This window comes from Lissotriton helveticus, chromosome 1_2, assembly GCF_964261635.1.
Source record: "Lissotriton helveticus chromosome 1_2, aLisHel1.1, whole genome shotgun sequence".
NCBI lineage: Eukaryota > Metazoa > Chordata > Amphibia > Caudata > Salamandridae > Lissotriton > Lissotriton helveticus.
The window spans coordinates 456,857,731-456,885,095 of record NC_136058.1 but is presented as its reverse complement, the minus strand read 5'-3'; the positions used below and the strand labels follow the sequence as shown (position 1 = coordinate 456,885,095).

The 27,365-nt window shown below is 48.0% G+C and overlaps 1 protein-coding gene across 6 annotated transcripts in view; it reads right to left on the bottom strand.

Moving 5' to 3' along the window:
* The window catches only part of LOC144807723 (uncharacterized), a 1,505,442-nt gene that overhangs the window by 115,726 nt on the left and 1,362,351 nt on the right, over nucleotides 1-27,365 (bottom strand). The window contains exon 1 of one of the 6 annotated variants that reach the window (XM_078673389.1): nucleotides 11,331-11,381. The exons of the other annotated variants lie outside the window; for them this stretch is intronic. The gene's annotated coding sequence lies outside the window, so the exon portion shown is untranslated. Of the gene's footprint in view, nucleotides 1-11,330; nucleotides 11,382-27,365 lie in introns of those variants that run through there. 6 annotated transcript variants of the gene reach the window in all.

Below are 27,365 nucleotides of genomic sequence, written 5' to 3'. Positions count from 1 at the left end.
TTAGCCACGCCCCAAGTGGATATCAGTACTCTTATAGGAATGAAGTAAGTAAGAAACTAGGTTAAACAATGGAGTGGGTTAGAGAGCCGATGTAAAATGTATTGGCTAACCGAGCCAAAATGTGAGAAAAGAGGGGGGGAGAGAAAGTAGGAGTGTACTAATAAGGTAATTTGCAGTGTAAGGGGATCTAGTAGGAGAAAATATCTAAATAATAAGATATTAAAAATAATAAAAACAAATAATGAAGTGTAAGACGGTAAAGTATAAAAAGGAAAAAAAAGGAAAGGAAAATAAAAGCTTTAAATTTAGCCACGAGTCTGGGCTCACTAGAACACCGCCGGGTGCAGGAACCCCTTCAGGAGGGTTAAGACTTGATGAGGACTATGTAGGAGAGAAATAAGAGTCTGAAGTGCGAAGTGCGTGCCAAGATGATGGAAAGAGCTAGCATGTAGAAAAAATTAGTGTTGAAAGGGAAGAGATAGAGGTTGACAGAACTTAGAAATATATATAAAATAGAGACATGAGTTCAATATCACTGAAATATAAGCCAAAATATTAAATAAGTTATTGCTAATTGACAAGTGTAAATAGGATACATTGAAAGATAAATATGTCTATATTAAAAAGAGTAAGATAAAATTAGATACAAATATATAAGTAATAGCGAGGAGGATGAAGAGAAATAATTGTAGAGGGAGGAGAGGGTAAGAATTGATAAAATATAGAAATATACAATAAAAGATGCATACATTCATTAATTTATAGGTAAAGGCACAAAATATACGACAATTGACTGATAATTTACAATGTTGAATATGATAGATATATTTGGTTTAAAAGTCGTAATGTAAATTTCGATATAAATACAACCCAACTCCCCGCTGAAAAGGAGAGAGTGAGAGCTTAATAGAATATATATATCGGTAGACACAATATATGTAGGAATATAGGAACAGATAAGTAAAAACACAGAGTGCAGAAAAAAGTGATTAACTGTGTAGAAGAACAAACAAGATATAGTAAGTAAGATAGTGAATAATAAATGTTCATTGTATTAAAATTAGTAATATAAACTTAGATACCAATCTAAATATAAACATCATTAAACAAGTAACGTTAAGGACAAAGTGAAGTTATAAATAGAAATACTATCTAATATATAATAGGAAACATGTGTAACATTGACTAATAAAAGGGAAGGTCAAAGCTAATAAGACATAAAAGAACATAATGAAATATCTATAATTCTTAAATTTAGAAAGATTAAATAAATTACATGTTGAAAGTGAAATAATAAACCCCAGCACTTAATATCAAATATAATAGATGTTATGCAAGGCAAAATCTGATAATACATTGCAATAAATAACAAATAATAAATAATCCTGCAACCATTCTAGGTTAAGAAACAATTGTGTGAATAAGATAGAAAACCTCCGTATAGAGGGTAGACTCTAACATGAGGAGACTGAAAAGATATGAAAGAGGATATAATTTATCAATCATATCTGCAGGGAATTATTAATGTTACTAAGAACATTCTTCATCCGTAGCAGATTTTAAGGGAGAACGAGATTTATCTCTGTGTGAATCTTTCGTGAAGGTGGATACTGTCTGAAGGGCAGAGATTTTGTCTTCATGAGTACGGATTGATCTTTCAATGTCCCTGCCACGATGACGAACTTCACTAGAGGTTAGGTGTTAGAATTGGGGGTCACTGGTTGGCACAAGTATTCACTTGTGACAAGCAGGGACCCTCTCCTCTAAGTCAGGGCAAAGGACTTACTCTCAGAAATAATCCCTGCTTACCCTGTAGGCGGCGTGGCGCGAGCAGACAAGGCTAAACTCCAGAGCACATACGGTTAAGCATTTAGTATAACACACACAATAGTCCATCAACCCACCACACAGAGACACAAAGCTGGATGTTTTGTAAAAATATACTTCTTTATATATAACTCTCAAGCAGGTTTGTAAATATAGTCTTTAGATGTTCCAGTTACTCTTAAAATGCCACAGTTCTTAATATTACAAGGTTCAGTCTTTAAACAGGATTGAATACCTCTAAAAACAACTTCACTGGTCTTCAGGCACTGTCTTTAGGGTAAATGCACTGTGCGTTTTAGGTCTGAGCCCTCCTTAGCGCTCCTGTGCGCCTCGTACGATCACCGGGAAAGGAGCCTACCGGATCTCACGCATCCCGCGTGAGACGCGTACGCCGCAAGCGAGACAAACAGGGTGTACGAGTCGTACCAGACTCGTGCGACTCGTACTACGGGGTGTTCTCAGCACACACGCTGCGCGGACACTGTAGTCCGGAGCGCTACTTGAGGCAGGTTTTAGAAGAGCGAGGCGGTGCGAGTCATTGGTTACGAGCGAGACTCGCAGGCGCACCGTTCGAGGCGCACTAGACACAGTACCTTGTCTTGGAGGGTTGAAGTGGTCGTGGTCTTGTGTGGGACGTCCTTTCTGGTCGCACTACATGTCTCAGCTAGGCTCGCGCAGCGACGGGGCGCTGCGAACCGGATACCTCACGGGGACGTTGTAGCACGGTGCGGGATGTCCTCAAGCCGCACTTCGTGCCGCAGCTTGTCCTTCACAGCGGCGGGGCGCTGCGCACAGGTTGCCACACGGGGGAAGAAAGCGAACACGGGCAGAAGTCCGGTCCTCACGATGCGGGCTACGGCTCGGGGGCCACAGGGTCGCGGTGCTTGGGCCGGACAGGTCCTTCACTTGGCGTTGCGAGCTACGGCTCGGAGGGGCACAGTCACGGTGATTGGGTCAGGCGGGGCTGACCTTCACTTTGCGAGCTACAGCTCGGCGGGCAGGAGTCACAGTGCTTGGCAGAACAGGGGGGCTGCATAGGCTCTTTAAAGTGCACGATGGCGGGGCACAGCACACTTAGCTTTCAGTGGGCAGCGCTGCAGAGACAGGCAGCACCAGTAGGAGCGTCTTTCTTCAGGGGGGTAGCGCCCACTGTTCCTGGGGCACAGTTCAGGGAGCAAGTCCACAAGCAAGCCCTTGGAGATTGTCAAGATGCACAAGTTGAATTTCAAAAGTCTTTTAGTCTTTTCATCCTCTATCCTTCTTGCAGCAAGGTACCCACCACAGGCCAGTCTCTCAGGATTAGAGACAGTAGTCCTCCATGCAGCTTTCCCATGCCCTTCTCTTCAGGCAGAGTTTCTTCTTGACATCAACAGGATCTGATTTCTTGGGAGCAGGGCTACTACTATTATACACCATTTCTTCTGTTCTCGCAGGCCAGGGGGGCCTTTGCCTAATCCAGTCAGTATCTGAGCACTTTGTTTTTCAGGCCCTGGCTTCTTCTTTCAGTGTGCAGGGCAGGGACATCAGACGCTCCGCAGGAGGTGGAGCCAGCATTGTGATGACAAGTACAGTCAGGAGCACTCTGTTGACAGTCTTCCCTCTTCCTGGACCAGGTTCATGGCAGAGTCATCAGTCGCTCCCCAGGGGGCGGAGCCAGCATTGTGGTGGCAGAGTACAGCCCTATTCAGAGTCAAGGGGCCCTCACCCCACCCATCCTGGTGTAATTTCTCTATTCACCACCTGTCATCCCCAGCCCTGTCACACACAGAAACCAGACAGCAGATACACATCAGAGCAGAGGCGGGCTGAAATGGTTAGGCGAGCAAATACTAACTTTCTAAAAGTAGTATTTGCAAAAACAGGATATTAAAATAAACTTTACTAAAAGAAGTATTTTATTATTCTGAGTTCAGGCATACTAAACTTGACTTTCTACCATGTCCTCTGAGTCTGTTGGGATTATAGAGTGTAATAATTCCAGCAGCCCATTCTGGCCTATGGAGAGTAGGTAGCCTTACAATAGTGAAAAATGAAAATGGCTGTAATTCACTATTAGGACATGCCACACACATCAAGGCTTGTCCTTCCTTATGCTTACAATGCACCCTGCCCTTGGGCCTACCATAGGGGTGACTAACATGATGTTAAGGGAAGGTTTAGAGACTGACAAGTAGGTGTACTTGCGCAGTTAGCATGACAGTACCAGACTGCACGCAGGTTCTGCAATGGCAGACCCTCGACACATTTTAAGGCCCCTTCTGTGGGTGGCACAACCAGTGCTGCAAGCCCACCAGCAGCATTTGTATTTACAAGCCCTGGCACTCCTGGTGCACTTTACTGGGGTCTGACAATAAACCAAAGAAGCCAATCATGGAAACCAATTACATATAGCAATTTACAGTAGGGAGAGCATATGTACTTTAGCACTGGTCAGCAGTGGTAAAGTGCCCAGAGTCATTAAACCAACAAAAACAGGTCAGAGAGAATATTGGAGGAAGGCAAAAAGTTCAGGGATGACCCTGCCAAGAAGGCCAAGTCCAACATTAGGCATCCAGTATCTTATAGTAGTGGAAAGTGTTGAGAACCATGGGAGGACTGTTCGGTAGGAAAATATTTTATATCCATCTCCTGAGTGTTTAAACAATCTATAAAGTGTTGAAGATCTTCAGGATTGTAAAAGTCTTTGGATTCGCCATTTTTGGTGATGCGAAAACAGGCAGGATCAAACAAATGATATTTTATGTCCATTTTTGTTAACTGTGGTCTCATAGAAAGGAACGTTTTTCTCAGTTCATTAGTTTCTCTTGAACAGTCAGCTGCAATACAGATTTCGTGGCCAGCATAAATATACGATCCTTGTGTGCGGTCTGCTATCAATATTTGTCGTACTTGCTCATGTCTCAAGAAGCAAGCAATGAGGGGTCACGGTCGAGAATCTGAGGCATTACCTAGAGGACCGATGCGATGTGCACGCTGAATTTCAAGCAGTGGATTGAAGTTGATATCCAGGAGCTTAGGAGGAACATTACATAATAAGAGTCTGGCATTCTGACCTTCAATCTTTTCAGGAAAGCCAAAAAAATGGATGTTATCTCACCGGCTGCGGTCTTTCAGATCAACTAGCTTGCTGCGAAGAAATGAGAGATCTTGATCTCTTGTTTGTATAGAATCAATCCTGTTTTCCAGTACTGTTAATCTTTGGTCTAATCCGTCTGTTTTAGTATTAAATTGGACAATATCTGCTCTGATGGCTTTAGCCTCTGTGGTGAGAGAAGAAATATTAATGTCCATTACTGTCAAACGACAACTGATAGTTGATATTTCTTGTACAATACAGTCCACAGTGTCTCCTGACATTGTAGAAGAGGCGGACAAAGACGGATTAGACATTGATGAAGCTGAGCTTTTAGCAGTCACACTTTGTGATTGTTGAGAACGTCTGCGAAGAGGGGTGGTTTGGAATTTTCTATCTCATTTTTGAGAGTAGGCATTTGTAGATCGTCTGCTTCACTCTGTAGGGAGTACTATCGTAGTAGTGACTCAGGGAATGCAGAATTATATATCGGAATAAGTTTAGTGTATCAATAAGGTTTTATTTATTAGAGAATGTGCGTCACAAATAATTATTCTTGTCAGTACGTACAGAAGTTTTACATTAATCAGAGCACAGCCTCTTAGTACAAGGTGACGTCCTCTAACTGCACTATCCGTCACAAAATGTTACTCAGGATTTCCTGAGACAACTATATTTAAGATTGCAGCGTTGAAGCTTTGTAATTTACCACATTTTGTTTATGAGCTTTTGTAAAAGCAAGACAATTAGAGTATAATTAGCTGCAGTGAGGGAAGTATTTTGGCCTGTCTTATTCTGTAGACAATATTCTAGAAAGTCATTGGAAAACTCAATATTAAACTGAGAGGATGTGCGAAACACGTGTCACGTGTCGCTAGGCATGTAATATTTCTCAGAAATGTCCCCTTTACTTCAAAAGCTGCTAGGACGATATCAGCATATAAGCTTATCTGTGCACATTTAACATTAATGAAAGAAGTATACTGTCTTTCAGAATGCCGCGTACAACATTATGAAAAACCCTCTTGAAGAGTTGAGGTAGGACTATCAGAGTTACTTGAGAGGCTGGGCGCATAATGTAACAGAAACTTTCCCCTTCACACTGCACTTCAAAATGTATTAAATCAATATCAGCATATAAGCATAACAGGTTATAGTTATCAGCAGTGAGGGAAATATTCTGCCCTTTATTACATTGAACACAATATCAGATAAGACCACTTGAAGATTCAGCATAAGGTTGACAGAATGTTCGGACCACTTGGTGATTGATGCGTAATGCGCTACAAAGATTTCTCCTCACATTCAAGACGCATAGTGATTGCAAGAAGATGTCTAGAAAAGAAAACGCTGTAAGCGAAGAGTAATCAGTAATTAGGGGCTCCAACCACTGAATCTTTAACGCTGAGGTGGCATGGATATTATCTTCAAGTAACAGTGACAATAACAATATAAATGGTGCCAGATGAAATGATCACAGTTCACCTGAAAGCAGTGAAGGATCTGACCTCCAGAAGTTTGTCACTGAGGTAAAATGAATAGGAGTTTTAGACAATAACAGCAATATAAGGAGTGTCAGTTTAGTCTATCACATTCTGAAAAAGATATAACTTCCAGACACGCTTAAAAGAAATTGCAGCTCTGAGGTGCTGCCGTCAGAATCTCCATTTACAAAGGTTCCCACAATGCTAAATATTAGCCCCATGGTTGATTTGTAAGAGGCACTGATAGTTTCTATCGTTGAGGAGTGCTGAAATCAAAACCAAAGAGGGCACATATCTCCTCAAGCTCGTCATAAGCAGATTCTCCTCTTGAGGGCAGCGAGCGTGGCACACCAGCCACGCAAGGCCCTTTGCTTTTGAGGTGTGAAAGGGCCAGACGGGCACCAGCCACTGCAGAGATTTCACCCATCCAGGTGAACCCTAAAAGAATTCACATGACCCCGAGGCTCAGGTCAGACACTGCAGGAGCACTAGAGCCTTCAGGATGGACAACACTGGAGTCCAGGTCGCGTTAGGGCGAGTGCCGCCTCTGTTTGGAGTTCCTTCCGAGGAGAAGCTCCATGTTCAGGTGGCCATTTCCCTTCGTGGCCAGACTACGTCCCTTAATCCTTGTGAGTTTGGACTTGCGAATAATCACAGTATTCTTTTTTTTTAGATTTGCTTCATGGCTAAATTGGTCAGGGTCAGTCCATTGCCTCAGGTCCTGCTATGGGTTTGTACCTGCAGCAGGTGGCGCTGGCTTGGATTCCCATTTATGGCTGTCCTTTACCTGGAGTCTGAAGAGGTCTCTGCATGTACAGACATGGCTGTCCCTTACCTGGAGTCTGAAGAAGTCTCTGCAGGTACAGACATGGCTGTCCCTTACCAGGAGTCTGAAGAGGTCTCTGCAGGTACAGACATGGCTGTCCCTTACCTGGAGTCTGAAGAGGTCTCTTCAGGTACAGACATGGCTGTCCCTTACCTGGAGTCTGAAGAGGTCTCTGCAGGTACAGACATGGCTGTCCCTTACCTGGAGTCTGAAGAGGTCTCTTCAGGTACAGACATGGCTGTCCCTTACCGGGAGTCTGAAGAGGTCTCTGCATGTACAGACATGGCTGTCAGTCACTTGGAGTCTGTAGAGGTCTCTGCAGGTACAGACATGGCTGTCCCTTACCTGGAGTCTGAAGAGGTCTCTGCAGGTACAGACATGGCTCTCCCTTACCTGGAGTCTGAAGAGGTCACTGCAGGTACAGATATGGCTGTCCCTTACCTGGTGTCTGAAGAGGTCTCTGCAGGTACAGACATGGCTGTCCCTTACCTGGCGTCTGAAGAGGTCTCTGCAGGTACAGACATGGAGTCTGAAGAGGTCTCTTCAGGTACAGACATGGCTGTCCCTTACCTGGAGTCTGAAGAGGTCTCTGCAGGTACAGACATGGCTGTACCTTACCTTGTGTGTGAAGAGGTCTCTGCAGGTACAGACATGGTTGTCCCTTACCTGGAGTCTGAAGAGGTCTCTGCAGGTACAGACATGGCTGTCCCTTACCTGGAGTCTGAAGAGGTCTCTGCAGGTACAGACATGGCTGTCCCTTACCGGGAGTCTGAAGAGGTCTCTGCAGGTACAGACATGGCTGTCAGTCACTTGGAGTCTGTAGAGGTCTCAGCAGGTACAGACATGGCTGTCCCTTACCTGGAGTCTGAAGAGGTCTCTGCAGGTACAGACATGGCTGTCCCTTACCTGGAGTCTGAAGAGGTCTCTGCAGGTACAGACATGGCTGTCCCTTACCGGGAGTCTGAAGAGGTCTCTGCAGGTACAGACATGGCTGTCAGTCACTTGGAGTCTGTAGAGGTCTCTGCAGGTACAGACATGGCTGTCCCTTACCTGGAGTCTGAAGAGGTCTCTGCAGGTACAGACATGGCTGTCAGTCACTTGGAGTCTGTAGAGGTCTCTGCAGGTACAGACATGGCTGTCCCTTACCTGGAGTCTGAAGAGGTCACTGCAGGTACAGACATGGCTGTCCCTTACCCGGCGTCTGAGGAGGTCACTGCAGGTACAGACATGGCTGTCCCTTACCCGGCGTCTGAAGAGGTCTCTGCAGGTACAGACATGGCTGTCCCTTACCTGGAGTCTGAAGAGGTCTCTGCAGGTACAGACATGGCTGTACCTTACCTTGTGTGTGAAGAGGTCTCTGCAGGTACAGACATGGCTGTCCCTTCCCTGGAGTCTGAAGAGGTCTCTGCAGGTACAGGCATGGCTGTCCCTTACCTGGAGTCTGAAGAGGTCTCTGCAGGTACAGACATGGCTGTCCCTTACCTGGAGTCTGAAGAGGTCTCTGCAGGTACAGACATGGCTGTCCCTTACCTGGAGTCTGAAGAGGTCTCTGGAGGTACAGACATGGCTGTCCCTTACCTGGAGTCTGAAGAGGTCTCTGCAGGTACAGACATGGCTGTCCCTTACCTGGAGTCTGAAGAGGTCTCTGCAGGTACAAACATGGCTGTCCCTTACCTGGAGTCTGAAGAGGTCTCTGCAGGTACAGACATGGCTGTCCCTTACCTGGAGTCTGAAGAGGTCACTGCAGGTACAGACATGGCTGTCCCTTACCCGGCGCCTGAAGAGGTCTCTGTAAGTACAGACATGGCTGTCCCTTACCCGGCGTCTGAGGAGGTCACTGCAGGTACAGACATGGCTGTCCCTTACCCGGCGTCTGAAGAGGTCTCTGCAGGTACAGACATGGCTGTCCCTTACCTGGAGTCTGAAGAGGTCTCGCAGGTACAGACATGGCTGTCCCTTACCTGGCCTCTGAAGAGGTCTCTGCAGGTACAGACATGGCTGTCCCTTACCTGGAGTCTGAAGAGGTCTCTGCAGGTACAGGCATGGCTGTCCCTTACCTGGAGTCTGAAGAGGTCTCTGCAGGTACAGGCATGGCTGTCCCTTACCTGGAGTCTGAAGAGGTCTCTGCAGGTACAGACATGGCTGTCCCTTACCTGGAATCTGAAGAGGTCTCTGCAGGTACAGACATGGCTGTCCCTTACCTGGTGTCTGAAGAGGTCTCTGCAGGTACAGACATGGCTGTCCCTTACCTGGAGTCTGAAGAGGTCTCTGCAGGTACAGACATGGCTGTCCCTTACCTGGAGTCTGAAGAGGTCACTGCAGGTACAGACATGGCTGTCCCTTACCTGGAGTCTGAAGAGGTCACTGCAGGTACAGACATGGCTGTCCCTTACCTGGAGTCTGAAGAGGTCTCTGCAGGTACAGACATGGCTGTCCCTTACCTGGAGTCTGAAGAGGTCTCTCCAGGTACAGACATGGCTGTCCCTTACCTGGAGTCTGAAGAGGTCTCTGCAGGTACAGACATGGCTGTCCCTTACCTGGAGTCTGAAGAGGTCTCTTCAGGTACAGACATGGCTGTCCCTTACCTGGAGTCTGAAGAGGTCTCTGCAGGTACAGACATGGCTGTCCCTTACCTAGAGTCTGAAGAGGTCTCTGCAGGTACAGACATGGCTGTCCCTTACCTCGAGTCTGAAGAGGTCTCTGCAGGTACAGACATGGCTGTCCCTTACCTGGAGTCTAAAGAGGTCTCTGCAGGTACAAACATGGCTGTCCCTTACCTGGATTCTGAAGAGGTCTCTGCAGGTACAGACATGGCTGTCCCTTACCTGGAGTCTGAAGAGGTCTCTGCAGGTACAGACATGGCTGTCCCTTACCTTGTGTGTGAAGAGGTCTCTGCAGGTACAGACATGGCTGTCCCTTACCTGGAGTCTGAAGAGGTCTCTGCAGGTACAGACATGGCTGTCCCTTACCTGGAGTCTGAAGAGGTCTCTGGAGGTACAGACATGGCTGTCCCTTACCTGGAGTCTGAAGAGGTCTCTGCAGATACAGACATGGCTGTCCCTTACCTGGAGTCTGAAGAGGTCTCTGCAGGTACAGACATGGCTGTCCCTTACCTGGAGTCTGAAGAGGTCTCTGCAGGTACAAACATGGCTGTCCCTTACCTGGAGCCTGAAGAGGTCTCTGCAGGTACAGACATGGCTGTCCCTTACCTGGAGTCTGAAGAGGTCTCTGCAGGTACAGACATGGCTGTCCCTTACCTTGTGTGTGAAGAGGTCTCTGCAGGTACAGACATGGCTGTCCCTTACCTGGAGTCTGAAGAGGTCTCTGCAGGTACAGACATGGCTGTCCCTTACCTGGCCTCTGAAGAGGTCTCTTCAGGTACAGACATGGCTGTCCCTTACCGGGAGTCTGAAGAGGTCTCTGCAGGTACAGATATGGCTGTCCCTTACCTGGTGTGTGAAGAGGTCTCTGCAGGTACAGATATGGCTGTCCCTTACCCGGAGTCTGAAGAGGTCTCTGCAGGTACAGATATGGCTGTCCCTTACCCGGAGTCTGAAGAGGTCTCTGCAGGTACAGACATGGCTGTCCCTTACCTGGTGTGTGAAGAGGTCTCTGCAGGTACAGATATGGCTGTCCCTTACCTGGAGTCTCAAGAGGTCACTGCAGGTACAGACATGGCTGTCCCTTACCTGGCGTCTGAAGAGGTCTCTACAGGTACAGGCATGGCTGTCCCTTACCTAGAGTCTGAAGAGGTCTCTGCAGGTACAGACATGGCTGTCCCTTACAAGGCGTCTGAAGAAGTCATGCAGGCACAGACATGGCTGTCCCTTACCTGGAGTCTGAAGAGGTCTCTGCAGGTACAGACATGGCTGTCCCTTACCTGGAGTCTGAAGAGGTCTCTGCAGGTACAGACATGGCTGTCCCTTACCTGGCGTCTGTAGAGGTCTCTGCAGGTACAGACATGGCTGTCCCTTACCTGGCGTCTGTAGAGGTCTCTGCAGGTACAGACATGGCTGTCCCTTACCTGGAGTCTGAAGAGGTCACTGCAGGTACAGACATGGCTGTCCCTTACCTGGCGTCTGTAGAGGTCTCTGCAGGTACAGACATGGCTGTCCCTTACCTGGAGTCTGAAGAGGTGTCTGCTGGTACAGGGGCCTCAGTCTGTGCTCAAAGGAGCCTCTGCACAGTGCACGCCTCTGATGCAGATGCTCTTCTTTTAAAGGGACGCAGAAGGGGGAGGTCCCACTGCACAATGGCCCCTCCCCTGCAGCTATCACCCTCTCATGCCTTCAGCATGACTCCACCCGACGCGCTCTCAGCTGATGCAACGTGAAGGCAGAAGAAATGGCTTCTGAGAACATTTTACAATACTCTGTAGATATGCGGACAATCACTCAAGTTACACAGTTTCACATATGGCACATATCCAAATCATATTGGCACAAGTCAAATGCCAAATGAGCACTTAAGCTCAAGGAATAAATCAACATGGGCATGTGGAGATGAAAAGGAACAGGTGGACAAAAGAAATATGCACCATTGGTTCATAAGGTTGAAACAGAGAAGTGTGGCTCAATGGTTAGAGCGGCAGACCCTGATGCAGAGGTCTAGCCCGGACCAGGGTTCAATTCCCCGCCTCGGCAGGCCTTGGGCTCAAAATTCCACGGACCTGATAATTCTCGCCTCGGTGCCTATTCCAATCATGGAGTCCCACTCTGCAACTCTAGGCAATAGCTTGCTTAATCTCCACAACGGCCCCCACAACGCTAAGGATGCCTGGCCTCCACCTTGGGGGTGCCGAGGAGTGGACACCTCACAGGGAAAGCCAGGATGGGTTCCACAGCGGTATTCGTACAAGCGCCTTGAGACCCTTGCGGGTGAGTAGTGCGCTATACAAGTATCAATTGACATTGACATTGACAAACACTCAGCAGTTTATCCTTTTAACACAGCAGGGGGTGAGACATGCAAGACAAATCTCTTACCACATTCTCACCATGCCTCACTAACCAGGCACTTTATCTTCTTTGCGCCTCCCCACCATCTTTCCTCGCATCCTTTCTCTCAGGTGCAGATTTATCAAGATTGGACAATGGTGTAATGTGACGCAAAGTTGAGCGCAGTCTTTTAAAGGAGTGAGGGGCAGATTTACAAGGACTGGCACACGCTAACACCGATGCGTCACGCAATTCTACCCTTGCGCCACCACAGATGCGTCGCATTTACAATGCGCCGCACTGTGGCGCAGGGATAGACAGATGCGTGTTGCATCTGATGGAGTAGGGATGGCGCATTGCTGGAGTCGTGTTGCAAGCGCGACGAAACTCCAGCAAAGTTCAGGAACCACCCATACCTAACGTGCTGTGCCACTCCTTATGCCTGCTTCAAGCAGGCATAAGGTTTCGTCACAGCGGCCTCTGAAAAGTAACTCAGTGAAATCTTGTAGATTTCACTGTGTCACTCTTACAAGGCTTTTTCTGACGAACGCCCACCCTGCATACATGTGACGCAGGGTTTCACAAGGTGATGCATCTCCCTAGATGCGTCACGTTGTAAATGTGTCGCAACGTGACGCATTGTTTGCGCCGCCGCTGGGTCACAGAAGTGACACAACGGTGGCGTAAATGTGTCACAAGGGGCTTGTAAATCTGCCCCAGAGTTTAAATGTACGGACACACTCGAACATACAATCTCAACCTACAACTTAGCAAGTAATCCTTCCCTGAGGTTGTACCAAAAGGAGGACTTTGTATTTCCAAAGAAAGGAGAACGGTCTGGACACAACGTCCTACTGCAAAGGGCTCAGAGACATTTGAGTGCATAAAATCGCCATACAGCAACACCTGGTGCAAAAACAATAATAAATATTGCAAGCAGCCCTTCTGGCTGTCCTACAGATCTTGGAATCATGTGGGCTGGAGGAGGAGAATAAGGCAAAAATAAGCAGCCTTGTCCATAGCTGTGCCCGTATTAACCACAGGCACAAACACCAAGTATCAGAAGTCCCAAATCCAACTTTGACCAAACTATAAAAAGGTTCCAAGAGACAAATCAATTATTATCCGATCCCTCGGCAATCGTGGTTCTACCAGGACTGCATTTAAAGACCTCATTTAAAAGGCCAAAAATGTAATAATGATTGTAAAGGAGACAGTCAAAATATCTACGGCAGTAAAAGAAAAGGATGAGGAGACCCCTCATAAGGTCAAGGCCACACGTCACTTCTGCTTCCAGATATTCCCACTAAGGAAGTGCTCAGCTGAGGAAGATGGAGGCACCTCTCAGAATGAATCAGAAGAATCTAACTTTCCTCTGAAAGATCCCAGAACCATTCCAGTGAGCATAGAAAGATATCCTATTGCATCACCAATGCGGCCCAGCTACGGTGTCAGGAAGACCCGCAAAACAGTACATTTAGAAGAACAGGGCATTGTGACCTCTCATTGAGCTCCGTAAACACGGAGTCTGCAGGCGTTGGTTCGGGAGGTTGGTGCAGGAGTCATCGGGCCCTAGAAGTCACAGGCGTTGCAGATCGAACGTCTCACAGTTGAAGGCAGGCGCGCTGGCATTGGCAGGCATCAGGTGCTGTGGTGCGAAGTGCAGGGGTGCAGCGTGCGGTGCCCTCAGGTCACGGTGCAGGAAGCGGCTTGGTGACTGTCATCCAGCAGCATTGGTGAGACAAGGGCTGTGGTGCGAAGTGATGCGGTGCTCGTCACGGTGCTGGTAGGTCACGGTGCAAGCAGCAGCGTTGTTGTTGCTAAAGCTCTGTCGTCGGCTGACGAGCTGGAGTTGATGTCGCCGGCCTCGATAGGCCAAGGCTGCAGTGCGGTATGAGGATGGTGCACTGTGTAACTCACAAGCAGTGTCCTCAAACCACAAAAAACAAAAGGGCAGATTTACGACTTCTGGCACATCTCTGCTAATCAGCAGAGATGCACCAGAAAAGTTGCGACGCATCTGCCCACCCGTGCGCCACCTCTGATGTGCCGCATTTACAATGTGGCGCACCGTGGCGCTCGGTTGGGCAGATGCGTGACCCATCCCCACGAAATACGGCGCATTGCTGGATTTGCGTCGCAAGCGTGACGCAGCTCCAGCAAGGCTCGGGTGCCCTATATGTAACATGCTGCGTCAATCCTTACGCCTCCTTCAAGCAGGCGCAGGGTTTTGACGCAGCATGGCCCTAAAAGTGACTGAGTGAAATCTTGTAGATTTCACTCAGCCACTTTTAGGAGGCGTTCATGCACCAGAACGCCCCACCCCCGTGCCGGAAAAGCACACATCAAAGTGGTAATCTCTCCTCACAGCTTCTCCAGCTCTTCTTCTTGGCAGTCTTCTTGGTTCCAAATGAGTTCTAAAGTCTCGGGGTCTGGGCCCTAGTATTAATACCCCAAATTCCTTTGTTCTCTCAGGCAGAAAGTGTCCTGTGCCCAGCCAGAACCAGTTCTGTCCTCTCAGTGTAGCTGCCCAGCAGGAGGCAGAGACAGCATTGTCTGCAGCAGACCAGGCCCATCCAGGTGTGAAAGGAATCTCCTCCCCTACTCTAAATGCAGACCGGGCCTATTCAGGTGCTAGTGAAAACTCATCCCACTACTCTGAATGCAGCCCAGGTTGATTCAGCCCGGCCCTGACTCATCAGACTCTCTGGAGCCAAAGACAGTCAATACACATCCTAGCAAGGGCACACTGGATGGCTACGCAAGAAAACACCTACTTTCTTAAAGTGGTATTTTCAAACACAGAATGTAAAAATCATCCTCACTAACAGATGCATCTTTAGATTCTGAGGCCAGGCATGCAAAACTGTATTTTCCTATCCGGTCCCAATGGGAAGTTATATTTATAAGATGTTATAAATGAACTCCCATGCTTTCTTATGGGGACATGTAGCATTGCAATAGTGAAAAACAAAATTGACAGTATTTCACTCTCAGGACATGCCACACACATCAGGGCATGTCCTCCCTTTCAGATACACTGCACGCTGCCCACAGTGGTACTATGGGCCTACCTTAGAGGTGACTCACATGTAAGAAAAGGGAAGGTTAGGGCCTGGCAATTGTGGGAACCTGCCAAGTCGACATGGCAGTACTAGACTGCACACAGACACTGCAAAGGCAGGTTTGAGTTACCTTTGAAGGGCTGCTTGTGTGGGTGGCACAATCAGTGTTGCAAGCCCACTAGCAGCATTTGATTTACAGGCCCTGGGCACACACAGTGCACTTTACAAGGGACGGACTAGTAAATCAAATAACCATTCATGGAAACACTAATCCATAAATACAATATTCATGGAGAGCATATGGACTTTAGCACTGATTAGCAGTGCTAAGGTGCCCAGAGCCCTAAACCGAACACAAACAGGGTCATAAACAGGAGGCCAGAAATGAAAAAGTCTAACACAGCCTCATTCACAAGTCACTTTTAAACTACTTAGTTGAAGTTCCCGGAGAGATGGGCTACCAAGACCCACATGGCGAAAAGCTTGGAAAAGAATGGTAGTGCTCAATCAAATGCTGCAGACCAGCAGTATCAGCTAAACAAATGAGGGGCTTGTTTTATATTGACAGTGTATTTTTGAAAGGTATTTAATGCAGTTTTGGGTTGTATTTAATGTGCCCAACACAAACATATTGCTGCTGGTTTTGGGTGGCACACTAGGCTGTAACCTTAAGGCTTTTACAGCTCCTAGAAACTATTTGCCTGGGTGTATGTGCCTTTTTAAGGGGGAACAAAGCATACAAATATACTAATCAATTTACAAACCAAATAATACTTGCCTGTGCTCACCCAAGTCTGGGAGCTGAGGGTCGTGTTGTTGAAATAGCAGTGGTGGTGCCCGTTGTCCTAGTCATGGAGATTCAGCCCCCAGAGCCCGCTTCAGCCGTGCAGTGCTCTGAGCTGTTCTTTGTGTGCTGGTCGGTCCTTGGTGTGGGGCTCGCTGCCCCCAGTCAGGCCTATTCCACCCAGAGCCTGCTGCAGCTCTGGGGTTGTGAGTGTTGCCTGGTTCTCCTGCTGAGGAATGTGGTTCCAATTTCACAAGTCATGCCCCTAGAGATCGCTTTGCTAGTGCGGCACTCTGTGGCCTGAGGTCGGGTGTGGCGTGGACCTATATGTGGGCCCCGTTTCCTAGACATTCCAATCCCCGAATGACATTTCGGGCCCCAGAGACGCTTCATATGTGCAGTGCTCGGGGTCTGTGTTCCAGCGATGGCCGGTCCTCGAGGGGCCTCTCAAGCCCCAGAGATGCTGCATCTGTGTGGTGCTCTGGGGTATGTGGGGCTCGGGGGTCTGCAGTGCGCGGGGGTCTTCGGTGCTCGGGGTTTGTGCTCCAGTGATGGCCGGTCCTCGAGGGGCAGGTCAGGCCCCAGAGATGCTTCATCTGTGCAGTGCTCAGGGGTGTGCGCTGCTTGGGGGTCTGCGGTGCTCGAGGGTCTGAGGTGCCCAGGTGTCTGCGATGCTGTGGGGTCTGCAGTGCTCTGAGGTCTGCGATGCTCGGGGGTCTGCTGTGCTCTGGGGTCTGCGGTGCTCTGAGGACTGCGGTGCTCTGGGGTCTGTGGTGCTCTGGGGTCTGCGGTGCTCAGGGGTCTGCGGTGCTCTGGGGTCTGCAGTGCTCTGGGGTCTGCAGTGCTCTGGGGTCTGCAGTGCTCTGGGGTCTGCAGTGCTCTGGGGTCTGCTGTGCTCAGGGGTCTGCAGTGCTCTGGGGTCTGCGGTGCTCTGGGGTCTGCGGTGCTCTGGGGTCTGCGGTGCTCAGGGGTCTGCAGTGCTCTGGGGTCTGCGGTGCTCTGCGGTCTGCGGTGCTCTGGGGTCTGTGGTACTCTGGGGTCTGCGGTGCTCACGGGTCTGCGGTGCTCTGAGGTCTGTGGTGCTCTCGAGTCTGCGGTGCTCGGGGGTCAGCGGTGCTCTGGGGTCTGTGGTGCTCGGGGGTCTGTGGTGCTCGTGGGTCTGCGGTGCTCGGGCATCTGCGGTGCTCAGGTGTCTGCGGTGCTGTGGGGTCTGTGGTGCTCTGGGGTCTGCTGTGCTCAGGGGTCTGCAGTGCTCTGGGGTCTGCGGTGCTCTGGGGTCTGCGGTGCTCAGGGGTCTGCGGTGCTCTGGGGTCTGCGGTGCTCAGGGGTCTGCAGTTCTCTGGGGTCTGTGGTGCTCAGGGGTCTGCAGTGCTCTGGGGTCTGCTGTGCTCAGGGGCCTGCAGTGCTCTGGGGTCTGTGGTGCTCTGGGGTCTGCGGTGCTCAGGGGTCTGCGGTGCACTGGGGTCTGCGGTGCTCAGGGGTCTGCAGCGCTCTGGGGTCTGTGGTGCTCCTGTGTCTGCGGTGCTGGGGGATCTGCAGTGCTCGGGGGTCTGCGGTGCTCTGGGGTCTGCGGTGCTCAGGGATCTGCGGTGCTCTGGGGTCTGCGGTGCTTTGGGGTCTGCATCGCTCGGGGGTTTGCGGTGCTCTGGGGTCTGAGGTGCGTGGGGGTCTGCGGTGCTCTGGGGTCTGCGGTGCTCTGGGGTCTGCGGTGCTCTGGGGTCTGCGGTGCTCTGGAGTCTGCGGTGCTCTGCGGTCTGCGGTGCCCTGAGGTCTGCGATGCTCGGGGGTCTGCGGTGCTCTGGGGTCTGCGGTGCTCTGAGGTCTGCGGTACTCTGGGGTCTGCGGTGCTCTGGGGTCTGCGGTGCTCAGGGGTCTGCGGTGCTCTGGGGTCTGCGGTGCTCTGGGGTCTGCGGTGCTCAGGGGTCTGCAGTGCTCTGGGGTCTGCGGTGCTCAGGGGTCTGCGGTGCTCAGGGGTCTGCGGTGCTCTGGGGTCTGCAGTGCTCTGGGGTCTGCGGTGCTCTGGGGTCTGCATCTCTCGGGGGTTTGCGGTGCTCTTGGGTCTGCGGTGCTCTGGGGTCTGCGGTGCTCTGGGGTCTGAGATGCTCTCGGGTCTGCGGTGCTCTGGGGTCTGCGGTGCCCAGGGGTCTGCGGTGATTGGGGGTCTGAAGTGCTCGGGGGTCTGTGGTGCTCGGGGGTCTGCGGTGCTCAGGGGTCTGCGATGCTCTGGGGTCTGCGGTGCTCAGGGGTCTGCGGTGCGAAGGGGTCTGCGGTGCGAAGGGGTCTGCAGTGCTTTAGGATCAATGCTCCTACTGACAGACACTCTGTTTCCTGTTCCCAGTTGCTGGCGCGGAGTGAGGCAAACGGCAAGCAACAGCAGCGGAGGAGGCGGAGGCGGGCAAGCGGAAAGAGCCGAGGGTGCTAAGAGCTAAGAGTCCGGGTCGGGTCGGGTACGGTTCAGTGAGCAGGCTCTATCGAAGCCCTGAACAGCCTTTGCTACGGCCCCCTGCAGTGGCACCCCTAATGCAACGGCACCCACACCCCGGCAGCACACCCTCCGCCATTGCGAATCACTTCGAATCAGCTCCTCCGGCACGTCCCTACTGGAAGAGCCTTTTCAGCAACGCACAACGTGCAGGATATCAGCAGGAATCAGCACCGTCACTACTGCTGGCTGCCCAGTGTACCCCAGCCCACCCCAGCTTACCCCAGTCCATCTTAGCTGTGGCTTGGCAGGGCCAGTTGGCAGCTCTAGTTAATAGTTAATTGTTCCACCAGTCTAGCCACCCCTCGACCCAACTCAACCAGCATCATCAGGAATTGTTGGGAGGCCTGGATCCTTCAGGAAGCAATCAGGAATCAACTGGATCTACCTCATCGGTTAGGAGCGGTGCCGTCTTGTGGCCCTACTTGCTCTGAACGCGATCAGCTGTGAATGCTTGGCGGTTTAAAAATCTTCATAAATTAAAAGGACCAGTTTGAAAGTTTCCACAACACCAAAAAACAACATGTGACACAAGGTGTAAAAGAAGTAAAGAAAGTAAGAAAGAAAGAAGGTGAAAGCAGAGGAGTGCTAAGTGCTTTTGCCACTATGAGGTCTGGTAGGATAAGGGGCCAGCTTAGTCCCTGTGCGCAAATCCAAACAAGCAAAACAAAAGGGGAAGACAACACCAAGCTCTGCAAAACTGGGCTCCCTTTCCAAGGTAAGAGAGGCCCCCTGCGGCCTGGCACAACAGCGATCATGAGGTCACCCAAAACATCTCTAACAACTAAAATGTCTTCAAAGTTTCAATTCCTAAAGGAACATCCATATTCTCCTCCAGCGGCGCAATTCCGGGCCTCCATGACCCCCTATTCCCTCTCCAACCACCCACTACCTCATTCACCACAGAGGAAACTCCAGCAGTCCATCCAGCAGTACACACAGCAGCCCATCCTGATGTCGTCTCACACGAACCGGACAAAGCTCTGGAATGCACAATAATCAGCTCTTCTGAACCACAAGCATGGGAAGTGGCACCATTAGCATAGGAGCATTCCACTGCCTCTTTTCGCCCTCTAGCACTTCCTTCAGCACTACTAGGGTAGTCTCGTCTAGCAGCCAAATGGACACTCAAGGCAACTGTAAAACTAAAGTTGGACAGTAAAAGTATGACAGCACAACTAGCCGACCACCGCAAATAACTGAGAAAAAGGAGTTAATTTCTTTGCACTGTCCAAACCAGGTGCTGGCGGCACCCTCTAACCCGCTTAAGTTGCTCCCTCAAGAATCCAACTTCAAAACATCAATCACGCCAACTGATCCTCCGTTGGATTGGATCACAATGGCTTCAACCCAGACCTCAGGAGCATGAAACCATAAAAAGGAGATAACATGCAAAATAAACAGCAAGGTACAGGGAATACGCCATGAACCCATCTAAATTTCTTGGGCACCCGGGTCTGACCGCAGCGCGAAATCCAAACATAAACCCATACTGTGGTCCAGAAGCATCCAAAGGCACCAGGTGAATAGATCTGCCTCCTCCGGATAATTTCAGTGGGCAAACTCACCAGCCCACAAATAGCGTCAGTGATAATAAATTGGGGACAAACTCTGTACTAGCCTCTCCAATCAATCAAGGCAGGGGTTCCACCATTACACTCTTTACGCCTCAATACGACTCAAAAGGTCCATTCGACATACTGAACAGTGGGGATATTCTTCAACTCCTAGATGCTATACCAACACAGGCACCAGCTCAATGGACCTTCTCTCAATAGAATTTATAAAGTCGGACAAAGCACACGGTAGGAAATCCAGCCAAAGCAACTTGGAGATCCACTTATCTTGCAAATAAAATTCAGGAAGAACAGAAATCCTTCAAACGTGGGGGATACAATCTTCTGTGTGTCACAACATAGGATATCCCCTCCCTTTGCTTGACAGATCATGGGAAGGAACGCCCCGTCACAGAACCAATACAGCATCGGTACTCAGGGGAGCACTAGGACGGTCACTTCAGAGCAAACAGGCATCGAACCCACAATGGAATACTTCACTTAACAATTCCGCTGACTCCGACCACTTTCAGATAACTAGAACCGTGAATACATTAAGCCATCGGCAATGACAGAGTTACCCAACGAGGTACCGAGAAAATCCTGATGAACCACCTCTGAGGCTATGCTCATTGAACATTAACGGGCTGACTAATATGGCTGGAGAGGCTGAGCTTCTGGTTTATCTCAAATCTTTTGATATCCTTTTCCTACAGGAAACATGGCTAGAGGAATCTCTGCAACTAGAGGGATTTATTTGCTTTCATACTCCTGCTCATAGGAAACGTAAATATGGTTGATTATCTGGCGGCCTAGCCACATACATTAAAATATCAAAAATCCATAGCACACAAGAACTATCCTATCCCCTCTAGCCGTAAACTCCACGAAGGTTAAACTCAACCTGAGAGGGAAAAAGGAGGAGGTGCTGCTGTTCAACATATATTAAAACCTGAAATGGAAAAAAACATGAATCAAAATGCTTATTCGAACATCTTCTTCAACAAATGAGCTCATATTCCACATCAAACCTCATTCTGTCTGGTGACTTCAATCAACATCTCCGAGGCACCATACAAAATTAAGACACTCAGGTCCAGTCTTCTCTCTGGAATATTCCAATGCAAATCTATAGTGACCAAAGTAAGTAGATCCTCCAAGTGTAATTTTGAGCTGCTAGACGATCTCGAGCCCATTGGCCCAAGGGTGCTAAATGGAAGATTTCTTGATGACTCTCCGCCGGCCGCATCTTTTCACATGGGACAATTGATCTCCACAATTGACTATACCCCAGTGTCTCTTTCATTTTTTCTTACACATATCAGGCTATCTCTTGGGAGACAAAGAGGAAAGTGACCATCGGCCCAGGAGGTTCTAATCCAAGCACTTCCAGACAAGTCTTCTCCGAACCCAGCACGCAGGCAATACCATCAATTTAAAAAGAATTAAGTCATCTGTAGCTAACTCTGGGGAGGTGCTTCTGGCATCAAAAGAACAGCTAATCGAGCTTGACTATACAACCGGAAATCCCACTCCTAGACCACATTTACAAGTACCATCCAGATGGATCAGGGCCACTCTTATATTTCTTTCGATCTTCCATGGATTTAGGCCCACCTGAACCTTCAAGATTTCATGTCTTAGCCATCTACTAGGCAGTAAATCCAGGTATGGGAACCGGGTCTCCTTTTCCCATTCATTCTTCACCCAATTCACCGATTTTTTTTGCTTCAGATAGTCCATGTCTTTTGATCTAGAGTATTCAAGCCCTTGTTCTTTAAGCATTTTTTTAGAGCATGCTATATTCATCAGTGGAAGGGAGAGGCTCAATTTCGAGTGCGCGGCTACCGTTTGGAGGGTTTTCTTTACATCTCGCGCCCAGCGTAAGCTGCTTGCTCGAATTTCCTCTCTGCACCAAATTGATACCTTCTCATCACCACCAGGCTCCTGTCGATTCCAAAATCTCATTAGGGACAATTGAGTCTTTACTTCCCATGATGTTAAACCCACCTCCATTCTAATAGCTTGAATCATGGAGCTGTTTGGTAGGGACAGTAACATTTTCACGATTTTACCTTCTTCCCGGTCCCACCCTCTTTTACCACTCAGGAAAAGCACCTCTGCTCCATAAAGCACTTGAGGGGGGATCATAGCTTCAAAGGCCTTCAAAAGCGGTCTGTGTGACATATCGCCATAATCTTTATTAAATGTTTTCAACCCACAGACCGAAAAGTAAGCCTTTGCCGTCTGTGCCTCCAAGTGGGTATTCCACTTTAAAGCACTAATAAACCAGAGGCCTAAGTATTTGTATTCACCTACTACATCCAATTTATCCTGTCCTAAAAACCAATTAATATTGTTTACCCGCTTTCCAAAACATAGGATCTTTGTTTTTTCCATATTCACTGTTAGGAGCTTTTTATCACAATACTTTTTGAACACATTTAGCTTTTTGAACACATTTAGCTTTCTTTGGAGGCCCATTTCAGTTTGATCCAAGATCACAAGGTCATCGGCGTATAAGAGACATGACACTTTGTTATGATTCATTTGCGGGCTTGCACTTTTTTCAACTTCCAAAGTCGCTGGGAGGTCTGCCAAAAAGATTGAGAAAAGCAGGGGTGCCAAAACGCACCCTTGTCTCAAACCATTCTTTACTGGAATGTTATTGGTCAGTGAGCCCTTTATATCTCTAATGACCTGGGCCCGATTGCCACTATGTAATTCTTTTAATATGTTCAATATACCCTGTGACATTCCATAATTTTCCAATACTTCCCAAAGGCTATTTCGGTCTACTGTGTCAAACGCCGCTCGGAAATCGACGAAACAGCAAAATAATTTGCCGTTTTGTTCCATCGATTTCCTGGCCAGAGCCCACAGTGCAAAACAATGGTCTATCGTGGAATGGCCTTCTTTGAAGCCCCCTTGTTCAACTGGTATGATAGATCTATGTTCCACCCAAGCTTTTAGCTTACTGAGGATTATTTTAGAGAAAAAAAATTCTCCTATATCCAATAGGTTGATTAGCCGGTAATTCTTCGGGGTATGTACATCCCCTTTCTTGTGTAGAGGTCTTATTATGGCTCCCTTCCAGTTTAGGGGCATATTCCCTTGGTCTAAAATTAAAGCAAACATTTTCGCATAGAATTCCGCCCACCATGTCTGGTTTGCATTTAATATTAGGGCTGGTAGGTTATCTGGGCCTGCAGCTCTAGTTAGGTTCAATGTTTTTATTGTTCTAAGGACATTTATTGTTATACATTCTTGTTTTAAATCCTCTACTAGGCCTCGCCAGTCCCCAGATGCCTCATTTCCAATCCCACTTCTCGGGGCATATAAATCCTGTATATACTCTGCCCACGCTCCCTCTTCCACTACGCAAATCATCGGAGCAACCGAAGGCCCCGTTGCTGACTGGATTAATTTCCAGAACTGCCGTGTATTCTTGGCTTCGATTGCTTCCAATAATTTGCACCAACATATTTCTTTATAGGTCCTTTTTGCATTACGGATTAGGGTGGTATATTCCCTCTTTATTTTTATTAGGTTTTCTGCCCTAGATTGCACAAAGTTTTTCCGTAGACTACGTTCTTCTCGCCTAACTTCTCTTTTCTTTAATAGGCATTCCTGATTAAACCAAGTTCCTCGCTTTGCTTGTGACCTTCCATTGTACTTATTGGCGCTTGCATCATACCTTAATTCTATGCTTATGCATTTTACTATTTGACTTATTTTCTCAACGTACCAAGGTAAATTTTTGCCGCACAAGTGACCTAATTGCACCTTTTGTTGCAGACTAGTTAACCTTTCGATATATTTTTCAGTTAACCGAGTGGTTATCCGCTTTGGATAATCCATCTCTTGTGGGATAACTATGTCACCTGCTAAATGTTGGGCGATTACGAGCTCTAGTTTTAACATTTTATGATCACTACATTCTGCAGGGGCAATCCTAAAATCTTTTATCAACTCAAAATTCCAAGCCAACATAAAAATATAATCTATCGGGCAATTTTGAGTCCCATATTTAAACGTTTTCTTTGCAGGGCAGTCCTGAGTTATCCTCCCATTTAGACAAAATAAACTTTTTGTCGCTAAAAAGTTGCCCAAGTTGGCCGCATCAGTCGTTATTTTAGTTTCCAGAAATTCTGCTTTTTTCACTTCACAAGCCTCTAGAATTTCAATGTACCACTGATCAGACCATTTGGGGTTTCATTTGCGATTAATATCTCCCAATAACAACATCAAATCATTCCCATACTTGTCACAAAGTGCATCCATATCATTCTTAAAATATATCAATTCGACCCCATATTCCTTCCGTGAGCTCCACTGCATATACACATTTAGGATCAACATATTTTCATATTTTTTATCAGCAAATGATGTTTGTATTCTACAAGCCAAAAGCCACTTAGATGTCACAGGTATCTGAAGAGCTGTTGTTAATAAACATGTTGAAATCAAGGTCAGCAAGCCGCCGGCAGGGCGGCCAGAGGTAGATTTTTCTGCTGGGCGGTAAATTTGTTTAGACCCTTCCACTACCGGGGGTTCTCCACAGAGCCAGGTCTCTTGTATACAAATGATTTCACACTTTTTGGCGAGGTCTTTCAGAGTTTCCTGTTTTATTTGGGTACCCATCCCATTTATATTCCAAGAGACCATATGTGTGTTCCGTGGTTGCCCCCTTACCTATTCTACATCTCTTATGGGATCATTTATTTCTGATTCTTCCCTATAGCTTTGTGACGGGCCTGCCGGGCTTTCAATATAACTCCAGTTTTTCCATGACTCTACTAGGTCCGGATTATTTATCACTATATTGATGTTTTCCCACCCTTGTTCCATTTCTTTTCCGGGTAGCTTCACTTGTCTCTTACCTAACCCTGCATGGTACTTTAAAAAAGATCTCTGCTGGGGCACCGTTAGGCTTCGTACTAGCTCTTCTTTAGGCACTAGTCTAATCCCCTCTTTTTGGATCTCCTGCTCTGCATTTATTATTGCCGTTAAGGCCGGAGCAGAATAAAACAGTACCTTAGTAACATCCTTACCATCCCTATTTTCCTGAAATCCCACCTGTTTCAAGTCTTCTGTGCCTATGCATTTTAAATTAGGGCAGTGTGCAAATATGTTAAGAAGGTGGGACCTATTTAAATAAGCGCTCTTTTTTGCTTTTTTTCCGCCCCTTCCCAATTTTACTCGTTCGAAATAGAGTGACTTGTTCCCTTTATCCATCTCTTCTCCAGAATTACCGTCTCCCTGATGAAGTTCTGGGTTAATACTACAACCCTCCTCCAGGCTACTTTCCCAGTATACCTTCTTTTTAACTGGGACCTTCCGGGCAGGTGCACTCACTTGCTCAAGGGCCACCTGTCTTATATTTTTTGTTAACTTTGCCTGGTGGGTTTGCTTCTTGCTGCTACTTTCCTCTTTTACTAGGCTCCCGCCCCAATTCTCTGATCTCGTTCTCATTAAACTGGATTTTCTCCCCATTTTATGGGGCTGGGGCTTGGGATCATTCACTACTGCTTCTGTTAACTCGTGCCTTTCTTCATAATTTTTTGTCACTCTTTTACTTATCTTTGCTTTCACACCCCTTCTTTCCACTCTTCCTCTTTTTGGTAAGCCATAATTCCTAAATTCACATCTTCTTTTTACCAACATTGGCCATCTTGACACATACACTTGTTTTTCCCCGGAATGGGCTATGTCGACTTGACTTACTGAAGGGGATTTAGTAATTCCACCTTCCTCTTCCCCTTCCCTCCCAAGACTCGCAACCACCGAATCTCCGACGGGTCTTAACATTGAGGGCATTTGCTCCCTAATACCATATAATTCTCCCTCAATTTTAGACAGGTGTGTTTTTTGACTTTTCAGAATGTCATGGTTTAACATTGTTACTTCTAGCAATCCTTGTAATGATTTTTGCACCATTATCATCAGTTCCAGGATTGAAGATGCTGGAGTTTCAGACGACTCCAAATTTGTCTCAAATTGCTGGTTTTCCCCATTTGTGACGCCGTTTTTATCCAGGCCCACAAGGTCATTGCTTCTTGTTGGTGCCAGCTTTTCTGATTCATCAAGACTTCCACCTAGGTTTGGGGTTCTTTCATCACTGTGTCTCGAGCTCAGGCTAACTACCTCCTCTGGCGTCTGTCGTAATAATCGCGGGGAGGAAGAAAGTCGCGGTGACATTAATGTCCCCTTATGGCCTAGCAAGGACTGTACCGATCATTCGACCAAATCTATTGAGTCTGCCAAGCAGTCATCAAAAATCAACGACGTGCCCCCTTTCCATGGGTTATGTTATGTTATGTTATGTTATGTTATGATGAATTTATTGAGCGCACTGTCACCGTGAGTTTCCTGGCGCTGACGGACTTGGAAAAGGAAGGGAGGAAACAGAAAAGATGAGAGAAATTAGTGGGGGGGAGGGAAGAGTAGTGTTTTTAATGATTTCCTGAAGGAGAGAAGGGAGCAAGAAGACTTGAGTGAAAGTGGGAGGGAGTTCCACAGCTTAGGTGCTAAGCAAGAAAAGCTGCGACCGCCCGATCTAGAGAGATTGAAACGAGGAACAACAAGAAGTTGGAGATGAGTAGACCTAAGAGTGCGAGAAGGACAGTAGGGAGTGATTAAGGACTTAAGGAAGGCAGGGGAGGGACCAGCGAGGGCTTTGAAGACCAGGCAATGAACCTTAAAAGTGATTCTGTCACTGACTGGTAACCAGTGAAGGCGGCGTAGCAGAGGTTGAGCCGACTGCCATTTGGGGATCCTGAAAGCGAGCCGAGCTGCCTGGTTTTGCACGATCTGTAACCTGGCCAGCTGAGATTTGGGAAGACCGTAATAAATTGAGTTGGAAAAGTCCAACCGGGACATCACCAGGGCAATTAGCACTTGCAACAAGGCTTCAGGCGACAAAAGGTGGGCGACTTTCCGTATCCTGTAGAGCTGGAACATACAGGAAGATGTTACTGCGCTCACTTGAGCCTTGAGAGAAAGTCCGGAATCAATCAGGACCCCGAGGCTTTTTACACATCCAGCAGGAGAGGGAGGTGTTCCGAGCTCAACCGGCCAGTACTGAGGGCCCCAAAAAGGGGCACTTCTCCCAGGAAGGAGAAGCTCAGTCTTGCTCGGATTGAGCTTGAGTTGGTTTTGGTTCATCCAATGCTGGATGTGTAACAAGACTGTCTGAAAGTTTTTGGCGGCGTCGGGAGTAGTGAGGGGAAAAATAATCTGTAGATCATCCGCGTAGTTGAACACGGTGATGTCCCACTTACCTAAAGAGTGAAGGAGGGGCTGAAGGTACAAATTAAAAAGAAGGGGAG